Genomic DNA, 12,627 nt, shown 5'->3' on the forward strand with positions numbered 1-12,627 from the left:
CAAGCAAAGTCTTAAGAAGAAAAAGCATCTACTAGGGCCTATATACACTTGTCAAGCTTCCCAAATAGACGGTTTCACAAAATTTTCCTAAATGCAACTATATGCCATGATGCAACTAACATATATACATCCTAATGTATATAATTCTACCAACTAATATGCCAAATAATCTAAATGCAATCCTAAATTAACATTGTTTATACCGCATCAATCAAAATAAAGCCACATAGTCATTAACATAAAGAGGGAAAAGGAGATTGAAAAGATCATACCATGCGGTCTTCAATATCCTCATGTCTCGGATGTGGCATAGTCAATCAATGTGAATAAGGATGAACAAACACAATATATACAAAACTATACTACAAAGGAAATGAACGTGTTTTTGGATTTTCAATTTTTTTGGATTTTTCGAATTTTTCGAATTTTTTTGATTTTTTTTGGATTTTGAATATAAGTCAAGTTAGAATTTCCCATCCCCACACTTGTATGAGCATTGTCCTCAATGGCCAATACGATAGGAAATTATGTAATGAGTATGCATGATTTCTAAACTAAATGCAAACTGTACTAAGCTACACTACATGATGCATGCGTTTTTGTTATGGCGGAGAGCATAATTTAAATTAGCTCCCAATGCATATGCATGGACTTCTCCAAACCAAAATAGACATTATTTCTAATGTCTTGAATTTCGGGGGAGTTTATGTACATGGAATGCAATGCATGAAACTAAAGATTGTCATTTTGGACTTTACAAGTTGGGAACAAAGATAAAGAACACCTTAATGAAGCCAAGGTGTTAGTCCTCCAATGTTGCTAGGACTCCACAAAGTAAATGATCAAGAAAAATAAAAACAAGAGAAGTAGACAAACCATAAGGGAGGTGTAAGAATGTAGGAGCCTCCAAAGTTTGCAAATATTCACCCATCGTATCATCACCATCATCATCATCTTCCTCTCTTGAGGCATCATCAACCTCCATAAATGTGGAATCATGTCCACTCTCACTTTCACTTGCTTGTTCTTCCTCACTTTTCTCTTCCTCTTCTCGAGCTTCTTCTTCTTGAACCTCTTCTTCTTCTCCTCCTTCTTGGTCACCACCCTCTTCAACAACCATCTCCTCTCCACCCGGTCTACTAACACTAGGAATGCTAGGAAAGAATACTTCCATATCCACCCAACTAGGCAAAGGACAAGACGGATCAAGAAGTCCTTGCCTAGCTAGATGTAGGAGGGGCGGATATTAGGCCTTGTAAACATCCACTCTATCATTGTAAGCTTGCTTATGCATTTCCCTCATGAGTAGTGTCAAGTAATCATTTCCCACTTCGACATCCTTGGGTTTGAACTCTTGGTATTCGAATGGGTAAGGTGGGGTGATAATGGAGGAGGAGGGCTCGGCAATTTCGCCCCTTTGTTGCTGAATGATATACTCGGTCTCTTCGAAGAGTGGGAGAAGGCAGTTCGGTCGGTGAACGTTCAATCGGCAAATTTTGGAAGGCAAGGTGAAGGATCTAGCTTCATTTGTTAACCACCCATGTTTGTCGTCAAGAGTGTCGTGCTTGACCCACTTGAACTTGTGAATCATGGTGTCCATGTCAACAAGATGGCCTCCTTTAACTAGTCCCGGTTGTTTTTGTTGAAATCCCGGTTAAAATACTTAGCCAAATGGGTAACTAGTCCTCCATTGACAATAAAGGCGGTGCTTTCTTTACCACAATCGACATTAAGCCATCGTTCAACCAAAAGTCTTAGAGCATTGTATGGCTTGGTAAATTCCCTCCCAATGTTCAATGCCGACTCAAGAAGAATACAATCGAGTTTGGTAAGATGGTTTGTGCCATTTCTAGCTATCAAAGTATTCCCAATAACCTTATGCCATACTTTAATGCCCGGATGGTGGACTAAGAGAGCACGACAATAATGAAAGCGTACGAATTTCTTTCCGAAAATTGCCATCCAAAGAGGAGCGGGGTCATACTTGATAGGAGTCTTTGTATATTTCGGGTTATCACTAAGGTTTAATATCTTACCCAATTCACCATAAGTTATGCGTCTATCAAAATTTTGAAGACGAAACTCGATGTTGGTTCTAGTCTCCACCCTTGTGACTTTCAAAGAACTTATAAATTCCAAGGTGGGGGAGGGGTATGTCAATTCTTTCATTGTAAACAATTTACCCAATCCCATAGATTCAAAGAAGGTTTTGGTTTGTTCAAGAACACCCAATTTTGACAATGCATATTTACAAATAAACTTAGTAGGCATGATGGTTTTCTTAGCAAAGAGAATGAATTTCTCCCTATGAGAGTCGGAAGTGAAAGTTACCTCCGGATAATTGGATAATTGTTCAATGACCAGAGTTGTTGATGTTGTAGCTTCCATAGGGGGATCTTGTTGTTGAACCTCCAATCTTGCCTCATGGACTACCAATGCCTTTGACAATTGTTTTGCTTGAAGAGCTAGTTGCCTTTTGGAAAGTGTCTTCTTTGGGGTGCCTTGTTACCTCCTTTAGTTCTTGCCATTATCCTTCGCTTGATTACACCAATCAAAGGTTGAAATCTTCAATTTTTAGTTATACCCAAATCGATTTAGGATGAATGAATGTTGCTTTGTATCCTAAAAATCGACTCAAAGGTTGAAGATTTTGGTGTTTGAATCACTTGTTGTTGCAAAAGGAGTGATTAATTTTTGTTGTGAGGAAGTTTGGATTTGATTTGGTAGGAGAGGATGAGGATTTTTGGGGTTTTTGGGTAGTGGGTAGTGTTTGTATGTTGAAGAAATGAGAATGAATGGGAGAAAAGAGGGTTTAAATCAACTGTTATATTTGAAAGTGCAGTGGAGGACGAGCGGACCAGGTGTCGGGACGCTCGGAGTCCTTTATGTTTGGCCCAGGAAAAGACGCCACAGGACGAGCGTCTTGCTTCTAAGACGAGCGGATTCTTTGTGGAGGGACGAGCGTCTTTATGGGTGGACGCTCGGATTCATTTACAGAGAAAATCCCATATTTTTGCTATTGAAAAGACGAGCGTCTTTTATGAAGGACGGCCGTCCAGAATGAGACGAGCGGATTCTCAGCTGAGACGCTCGGATTCTTTTACAGACCAGTTTTTTTATATTCTGCAGCTCTAGCAGACGAGCGTCTGGTGACTTTGGACGCTCGGGTTCTTCACGACGAGCGGATTGTCCATTTAGACGCTCGGATTCCTCCTTGACCACACGGATTCAGGTCCATCCGTGGGTACTTTGTAACCCGTGTCATTTTCATCCTTCAATTCTCGTGTTCTTCATTGTAGGGGCACTACAATGGCATGAATAGCCTAGGCAATTGCTATCCCCACACTAAGGTAAAGCACTACACATCAATAAAATCATAAGTCCCTCCCTCACTTCTCTCAAAATGATGAATATCTTGACCAAGGCACAAAAATAAATCCAAAAATGACAAAAATGCAATGTAATAATTGAAATACAAGTTAGGGAGTTAGAATATTTACAAATGGTGGTTTAGGGAGGACTCCACCAAACTCTCATCCAATGTGAGATGTCAAGGGGGCATGTTCAAGGTGTTGTTGATGTTACTCAACACGTTGAAGAAGTAGTCGAAAGCTTGCTCATTATCATGATAAAGGTCCTCAATAGATTTTTGCACTTGTTGTTCTCCATGATGGTCTTGGTTCATAGCATTACCAACATAGGGATTGAATATCCCTTCGAACTCATCATCCCAAAGACCGCAAACCTCGTCTACTTGATCATTAAAAATTTCTTAAGTTGATAGAGACAACTCTCTTTCTTTCTTGTCTTGGCCAATGAGGCCATCTTCTTCGCTTGTCATGAGTGAGCTTTTCAAGCTCTCATTGTTGCTATTTCCTTGCTATTTTGATGGAGCATCATCCACTTTATTTTTCTATTGAAATTCCAACTTCTTCCTATCATCCTTCCGACTATAGTGATCAACCATAAAACATGGCTCATGCAATCGGAGAGCTCTCATGGTCTTGTCAAGATTGAAAGTGATGGTTTCATCTCCCACTTCAAGGGTGAGCTCTCCATGCTTTACATCGATCACCGCTCCTGCGGTGTACAAGAAAGGTCTTCCTAAGATAATAGGAATGTTGGAGTCTTCTTCCATGTCAACAATAACGAAATCCACCGGGATGAAGAATTTTCCAATTCTCACGGGAACATCTTCCCATACCCCTAAAGGTGTCTTTGTTGATCTATCCGCCATTTGAAGCGTGATATTGGTACATTTGAGTTCTCCCATTCCTAGCCTCTTGCTAACCGAATATGGCATGACACTAACACTGCCCCAAGGTCACATAAAGCTTTGTTGATTGTAGTGTCACCAATAGTGCATGGAATGGAGAAACTTCCCGAATCCTTGAGTTTTGGAGGTGAACTCCCTTGAAGGATGGCACTACTCACCTTAGTGAAGGCAATAGTCTCAAGCTTCCGGATTGATTTCTTCTTCGTAAGGATGTCCTTTATGTACTTTGCATAGGCCAGAACGTGATAGATCAATTCCGTGAAAGGAATCGAGACTTCTAAATTCTTCACAATTTCCATGAATTTTCCAAGTTGGTCGTCAAACTTAGGCTTAGCTTGACGACTCGGGAATGGAAGTCTAATCACAATGGGCTCCTTCTCTTTGGCCTTTTCTTCACTTTTCTTTGAAACTTCTTGATTGGTGGGTTCTTCTTCCCTATAGTTTTGCACAACTCTTTCCTTGTCACTAGCTTCTACAACTTTATCCTCAACTTGCTTCTTTGGTCCTTCATATCTCGTACCATTCCTCAACTGAATGGCACTAACCGTTTCATGTATTGGGGGATTACTTTGAGGTGGTAATTGCCCCTTTTGTCTTTGAGAGTTTGAAGATGCTAGTTGGGTCATTTGAGTTTCCAACATTTTTGTGTGGGCTAGGATGTTGTTGATGGTGATGCCTTTTGCTTGGCTATCTTTTTGCATTTGAGTGAAAAATTCTTGTTGATTCTTTTGCATTTGGAGGACCGCTTTTTGAACATCAAAACCTATGTCATTTTGTTGATTGTATGAAGTTTGATTTTGATAATCTTGGTTTTGGTTGAAAAAGGGTCTTTGATTTTGGTTTCTCATGGGAGGTGGGGTGTATGTTGGTTGAGGGTTTTGAACATTTTGGCTTTTGTATGAGAGATTTGGGTGGAATTTGGTGTTTTCATTGTAATAGTTGGAAAAAGGGGTACCACTTTTGTATGCTTGAAAAGCATTCACTTGCTCATTCATTCCCCTACATTCACTTTGGTCATGTCCCAATGTTCCACAATTCTCACATATCCCACTTGGGATTGATGAAGATGCCACCATGGCATTAACATGATGCTTTGGTGATTTTGAGGCTTCTTCAAGCTTAGCCATAGCCTTTTCAAACATCAAGTTGATGGTATCAATATGAGCACTATGTTGAGCACCCAATTGAGTAATAGAGTCCCCTTCATGCTTTCCTCCTCTAGTAGCCTTGCGAGGTCTACTATATTGTGAATTATGGACCGCCATTTTCTCAATCTTGTTCCAAGTTTGATTATCGTCAACTTCGGTGAACATACCATTTGATCCCATGTTGAGAATGTTTCTTGAGTCTTCATAAAGACCATTCTAAAATTGTTGTACCAAGAACCACTCGCTAAGTCCATGATGAGGACATGAGCGACAAATTCCTTTGAATCGCTCCCAAGCTTCATACAAAGATTCTTCATCCCTTTGCTTAAAACCCGTAATTTGAGCTCTTAGCCTGTTAGTCTTTTCCGGAGGGTAGAATTTTTTGTAGAAAGCTAGAGCCAACTTCTTCCAAGAGTCAACTCCAAGAGTAGCTTCATCAAGGCTTTTCAACCATTGTTTCGCGGTGCCAATTAGAGAAAAACGAAATAAGACCCATCGAATTTGGTCTTGAGTCACTCCGGTTTGTGAAATCGCATCACAATAGTCACAAAAAGTTTCCATGTGGGAATGAGGGTCTTCACTAGGCATCCCCCCAAATTGGCTTCTTTCGACTAATTGGATAAATGCGGATTTTGCAATGAAATTTCCGGTTAAGTGTTGTGGTGTGGGAGTACCATTTGGTAGGTTCTCCTCGGTTGGTACGGAATGTGATGAAAACTAAGGCATTGTGGGGTGATTGAGTGGTTGCTTTTCTGTTGGGTTCTCCTCACCTTCTCTTGCAAAAGGGTTGATGAACTCAATGGTGTTTGGTTGAATATCTAAAACCTCACCAATACCTCTCAAAGTATTTCTAGCAAATCTTTTATTGGTTGTCAAAGTCATTTCAATTTCGTGATCAATAGGTAACAAGTTACCTTGTGATCTTCTAGACATGCAAAATATCAAACAACTAGAAAACAATTAGAACAAACCTTGAGGAGTTTTACTTCCCCAAGGCAAATAAAGACACAACTAATGACAATCAAAGAAAATCAATTCAAGTTAACACCGTCCCCGGCAACGGCGCCATTTTTGGTCGGTCCGCTTTGAGCTTAGATTTCGGTTACTTGTCGTTAGGAGAACTTAGACCAAAACAATATTTATAACTTCACAAACAACTCTACTATTAGTAAAGAGGCAAGTAAAGGTCGGATCCCAAGGGACGGGTATTGATGTTGGATTTTCGATTGCAAGTAGTGGTGTCTAGGGGTGTCACAATTTGGGTTGAGATAAGAAGATCACTAAACTAAATAAAAATAAAAGTAAACAAGCAAGATGACTAAAATGAGATGTAAACAATTGATTAAAAGCACTAGGGTGTCATGGGTTCATAGGGGATTCATGGGAATTGATCATACAAACATATTCTCAAATTATAAGCAAGCAATTATTGTTGTGATAGGATCGAGTTGGTTTATATCTTACAATCCTAGGAAGATTTGGGTCCCGGAGCCGAATCGATTAGATTGTACAACACCTACAAGTCGACTTAATCCTCCCTACTCAACTATATGCATGGTCTAACGAGACTGTAGTTGGTTTATGTCTTACAAGTCTCATTGAAAAGGTAAGTGATGGGTAAAAAATGCAAGGATTCATTGGCTCGCATTTCATCAAACATAACATGTGCATAAGTTGAGATCACAACAAGCAAGCTAATAAATTATGAAAACATATTAATTTAAGCATGAATCATCCTCCATGTTGGTTTCCCCTAATTATCCATTAACCCTAGTTAAGGAAACTACTCACTCATTATCAAGTTTAACATGTTAACAAGGTTGTAAATCATATTAACAAAGCAAAACATGATGAATAAATGAAGATGATTAACAATAATTAAAAAGGGATTAAGAGAAGTATACCTAATGATGGTTCCAAAATAATACTGCAAAGAATAATAGAAGTACTTGATAATTGATGGAAGGTTGTCAATTTCCTAATAAACCCAAAATAAAAGATGAACAATAGAGAAATTAAGGAAATGAGATTTGTATTAATATTTGATTAGAAGTTTATTACAAGATTAAAGAGAGATTAGAATAATATAAACTACACTCAAGATTGATAAGAAGAACATTGATAAGAACAACATGGTAACCTAATTAGACTAATGGGGTACTTATAGTGGGGATTAGGTGCACAAATTAGGGTTATTAAGGGCTTAAATGACGATTAAGTCCTTGAGGAATCGCTCCTCTCAAGAAAAGATGCGGGTCTCCTTTTAGCTAGTCTTCCAAAAATATGCGCATCTTCAATGGAAGGAAGAAGAGGACGTGTTTCTCTGTAGTACAATCCGAGTGTCCAAGGGTCGGGACGGGCGGATTGGGGAGCTGCTGGACGAGCGGCTTGGTGGTAAGGACGAGCATCCTGGGGAGCTGCTGGACGGGCGTCTCGAGTGGTGGGACGAGCGGATCCTGGCTCAGCTTCCTTTTCTTCTTTTCTTCTTTTCTTCTTCCAACAATCCTCCGGGATTTTGTCGGGGATGCAAGGATCTTCTTCATCATTGCCCATCTACTACATTATGTACAAAGACCTTCTAGTCTTGTCTTCTCTTTGATGCTTGGTCATTAGATTCGATCAATTTAGCTCTATTTTGCCATGAAAATGAAAGGTTTGCACTTCTCTTCTACCAAGGAAACAAAACCTCAAAGAATATGCAAAACAAAAGACTAAATATAGTAAATGACCCAAATATGCACTAAAAAGCATAGGAATGAGGCTAATTCGGGGACTAAATATGCTCAAATATTGATCACATCACATTCCATCCCGGCCTATCCCATTGGACTCCCTAATGGGCAGAGTGTCTCGGCCGCAATAGTCGGGATGGTTTGGTCATCTGACTCGTTATTCTTATCTTATGTTTTATATGTTCCGAGTCTTACTTTCTTGTAACCTATTACCCGTCTCTCAATTAGTTGCAGCTACCATTTGTGTCTTAAGCTTTATTAATCACTCTTGCCATATCCAAGACCCTTCATTGAGGACGAGGATTGGAGCCGGTGAGCTAAGGGATAGACTCTATTACTTGAGTGTGGTGGGACGGCCAGCTGCGGTGCATGTGGTGAGCGCTGCAGACTCCTTTGATTTATGGCACACGTGTATTGGCCATCCCTCGAATAAAGTTGTTCATTTACTTCCCCAAGTTAGAAAATTTAGTAGTCTTATTGATTCGCCTTGTGATGTATGTCACCAAGCAAAACAGAGCCGTCATAGTTTCAGTTTGAATGATAATAAAGCGTCGGATATTTTTGCCTTAATACATTGTGATTTATGGGGTCCCTATCGTACCCCCTTTTCTTGTGGTATAAAGTACTTTCAGACCATCGTCGACGATTATTCCCGTGATGTGTGGGTCTATCTCCTTTTTGATAAAGCGGAGGTCACATCTATGTTTATGAATTCTTTAGCTATGGTTGACACACAATTTTCTAAATGTGTTAAAATGGTTCGCTCCGATAATGGCACGGAATTCAATGAAATGGCCGATTATTTTACAACCCATGGGATTGTTTTCCAGACATCGTGTGTTGGTACGCCACAGCAAAATGGGCGTGTTGAACGGAAACACCATCACATACTGAATGCTGCCCGCGCTTTTTTATTTCAGGCTAATCTTCCGACTTCTTTTTGGGGGTGAGTGTGTTCTATCTGCTACTTATCTTATTAATCGCACTCCGGCTCTTCTTCTCCACCGTAAGACACCTTATGAACTGTTATTTGGCATTAAACCATCTTATGACAATATACGTGTTTTTGGATGCTTATGTTTTGTTCACAATCAGCATACTAAAGGTGACAAATTTGCACGACGCAGTTGTAAGTGTGTCTTTGTTGGGTATCCGTATAATAAGAAGGGTTGGAAGGTTTATGACATTGCTACAGGAGATTTTTTTGTATCTCGTGACGTTTATTTTTATGAAAATTCATTCCCTTACATGACACCTCCCGCTCCTCGTGGCACTACTATTTTTTACCCTCCTCTTACGGATGGAAGAACCGAGGATGATACTTCGGGTGACCCGGATACCGAGGTGACACCCACGGTTGAGATGCTTGCTACAGAGGATGATACGGTTCCTAATATGGAGCATAATGATGAGGTTCAGACGGGTACTACTGGGGATCAGACGGGTACTAATTCTAGCGAAGTTCTTGGACGCGGTCATCGAATTAAAATACCGTCCTCTCGGCTCGTGGCTTTGTCGTTGGCACCACTGCATATCCCACAACACCGCCGTTCTCACCCGACAGCTCGTCATCTCCTTCGTCTTCCTCAGGTACGCCATATTCCCTTGCTAATTATCTTAATTGCAATAAATTTTCTGCAACCCATCGTCACGATCTTGGAACAATTACGGAAGGTATTGAACCTCCTTCTTTCCATATTGCCATCACTGATCCTAAATGGTGCCAAGCTATGTAAGATGATATTACCGCTCTTGAGAATAATAGTACTTGGGATTTGACTGATCTACCTGCTGACAAATAGGCACTTGGGTGTCGTTGGGTTTATAAAATCAAATATAAATCAGATGGTCAAATTGAATGTTATAAAGCCCGCCTCGTTATTTTCGGGAATAATCAAATCGAAGGCATTGATTTTGGTGAGACCTTTGCTCGTGTTGTAAAAATGGTAACTGGTCGGACTATATTTTTCGGTTACTTTTCGTTAGGAGCACCTAGACCAAAACAATATTTATAACTTCACAAACTACTCTACTATTAGTAAAGAGGTAAGTAAAGGTCGGATCCCAAGGGACGGTTATTGATGTAGGATTTTCGATTGCAATTAGTGATGTCTAAGGGTGTCACAATTTGGGTTGAGATAAGAAGAGAACTAAACTAAATAACAATGTAAATGAACAAGCAAGATGATTAAGATGAGATGTAAACAATTGATTAAAAGCACTAGGGTGTCATGGGTTCATAGGGGATTCATGGGATTTGGTCATACAAACATGTTTTCAACTAGATGCAAGCAATTATTATTGTGATGGGATCGAGTTAGTATATATCTTACAATCCCTAGGAAGGTTTAGGTCCCGGAGCCGAATCGATTAGATTGTACAACACCTATAAGTCGACTTAATCCTCCCTATCCAACAATATCCATGGTCTAATGAGACTCGAGTTGGTTTATGTCTTACAAGTCTCATTGAAAAGATAAGTGATGGGTAAAAAAATGCAAGGATTCATAGGCTCGCATTTCATCAAACATAACATGTGCATAAGTTGAAATCACAACAAGCAAGCAAATTAATTATGAAAGCATATTAGATTAAGCATGAATCAATCCCCATGTTTGTTTCCCCTAATTCCCCATTAACCCTAGTTAAGGAAACTATTCACTCATTATCAAGTTTAACATGCTAACAAGGTTGTCAATCATATTAACAAAGCAAAACAAGATGAATAAATGAAGATGATTAACAATAGTTAAAAAGGAATTAAGAGAATTATATCTAATGATGATTCCAAAATAATAAGCAAAGAATAATAGAAGTACTTGATGAATGATTGGAAGGTTGTCAATCCTCCAAATAAACCCCAAATAATCTTCAATTACCCAAAATAAATGATGAACAATAGAGAAATTATGGAAATGAGGTTTGTATTAATGCCTAATTAAAAGTTTATTACAAGATTAAAGAGAGATTAGAAGAACATAAATTATACTAAGAATTGATTATAATCTAATTAGTACATTGTGGTATTTATAGTGGGGATTAGTTACATAAATTAGGGTTACTAAGGGCTTAAATGACGATTAAGACCCTTAAGAAAAGTTGAGGAAATGCTCCTCTCGAAGAAAGATGCGAGTCTCCTTTTTGCTAGTCTTTCAGAAATATTCGCATCCCGAGTAGAACAAGGAGAAGGCGTGTTTTACTGGATGACAATCCGAGCAGCCAAGGAGTCGGGACGAGCGGATTGTGGGGGTTGGACGAGCGGACTGGATGGTGGGACGCTCGGATTGTGGAGGTGTTGGACGAGCGTACCGATGCTGCGACGGCCGGATTCTAGTTCAGCAAGCTTTTTCTTCTTTTCTTCTTTTCTTCTTCCAACAATCCTCAAGGATCTTGCCGGAGATGCAAGGATCGTCTTCATCATTGCCCATTATTTACAAAGGCCTTCTAGTCTTGTCTTCACTTTGATGCTTGGTCATTAGATTCGATCAATTTAGCTTCATTTTGCCATTAAAATGCAAGGTTTTCACTCCTCTCCTACCAAGGGAACAAAACCTCAAAGAATATGCAAAACAAAGGACTAAAGATAGTAAATGACCCAATTATGCACTACAAAGCATAGAAACGAGGCTAATTCGGGGACTAAATATGCTCAAATATTGGTCACATCAGTAACGATATGTGCTTTTATTGCGGTCGCTGCTGGTAATAAGTGGGAACTTCATCAAATGGACGTCCATAATGCTTTTTTACATGGTGATCTGAATGTGGAAGTTTATATGCGTTTGCCACCAGGTTTTAGCAAGAGTAAGGAAGGAAAAGTTTGCCGATTGCGCAAATTGTTATATGGGCTTCGCCCGACGCCCCGTTGTTGGTTCGCTAAGCTTGGAGCTGCCTTACGTGATTATGGGTTCGTTCAATCATACTCTGACTACTTCTTATTCAGTTATGTGACGATCTTACTGAAAATAACTCCAATGCTAGTGCTTCATTCAAAGCTTATCTTAGTCGCTGTTTGTATATGAAAGATTTGGGTCCATTGAAATATTTTTTTGGCATTGAAGTTGCTCGTAATTATGAAGGCATTTTTCTTAATCAACGAAAATATGCATCCCAATCTTTCCTATATTGTTCATATCTTGTCTCGGATCCTTCATCAACCACGCAAAGAACAAATGGATGCCGTTCTTCGTGTGGTTCGTTATTTGAAAGGTAAACCGGGTCAAGGGGTGTGATTGCTGTTTGATAGTGCCCTAAATATCTCTTAGTGGTGTGATTCTGATTATGCAGGGTGTCCGTTGACTCGTCGGTCTGTCTCGGGTTGGATTGTTTTTCTTGATGATTTGCCTGTCTCTTGGAAAACCAAGAAACAACAAACCGTCTCCCGCTCTTCCTCTGAAACTGTATACAGGTACATGGCCGCTGTTTTGTGTGAATTGAAGTGGCTCGTGGGTCTTCTTTCTAGTTTGGGTCT

The 12,627-nt window shown here is 39.7% G+C and overlaps 1 non-coding gene across 1 annotated transcript; it reads left to right on the forward strand.

Annotated features, from left to right (window-relative positions):
* Positions 1-5,671: 5,671 nt before the first annotated feature.
* LOC141625421 (small nucleolar RNA R71) lies at positions 5,672-5,778 on the forward strand. Its single transcript, XR_012535203.1, has one exon. It is a non-coding gene; the product is annotated as a small nucleolar RNA R71 (small nucleolar RNA).
* Positions 5,779-12,627: the final 6,849 nt, after the last annotated feature.

Source organism: Silene latifolia, chromosome X, assembly GCF_048544455.1.
Source record: "Silene latifolia isolate original U9 population chromosome X, ASM4854445v1, whole genome shotgun sequence".
Lineage (NCBI taxonomy): Eukaryota > Viridiplantae > Streptophyta > Magnoliopsida > Caryophyllales > Caryophyllaceae > Silene > Silene latifolia.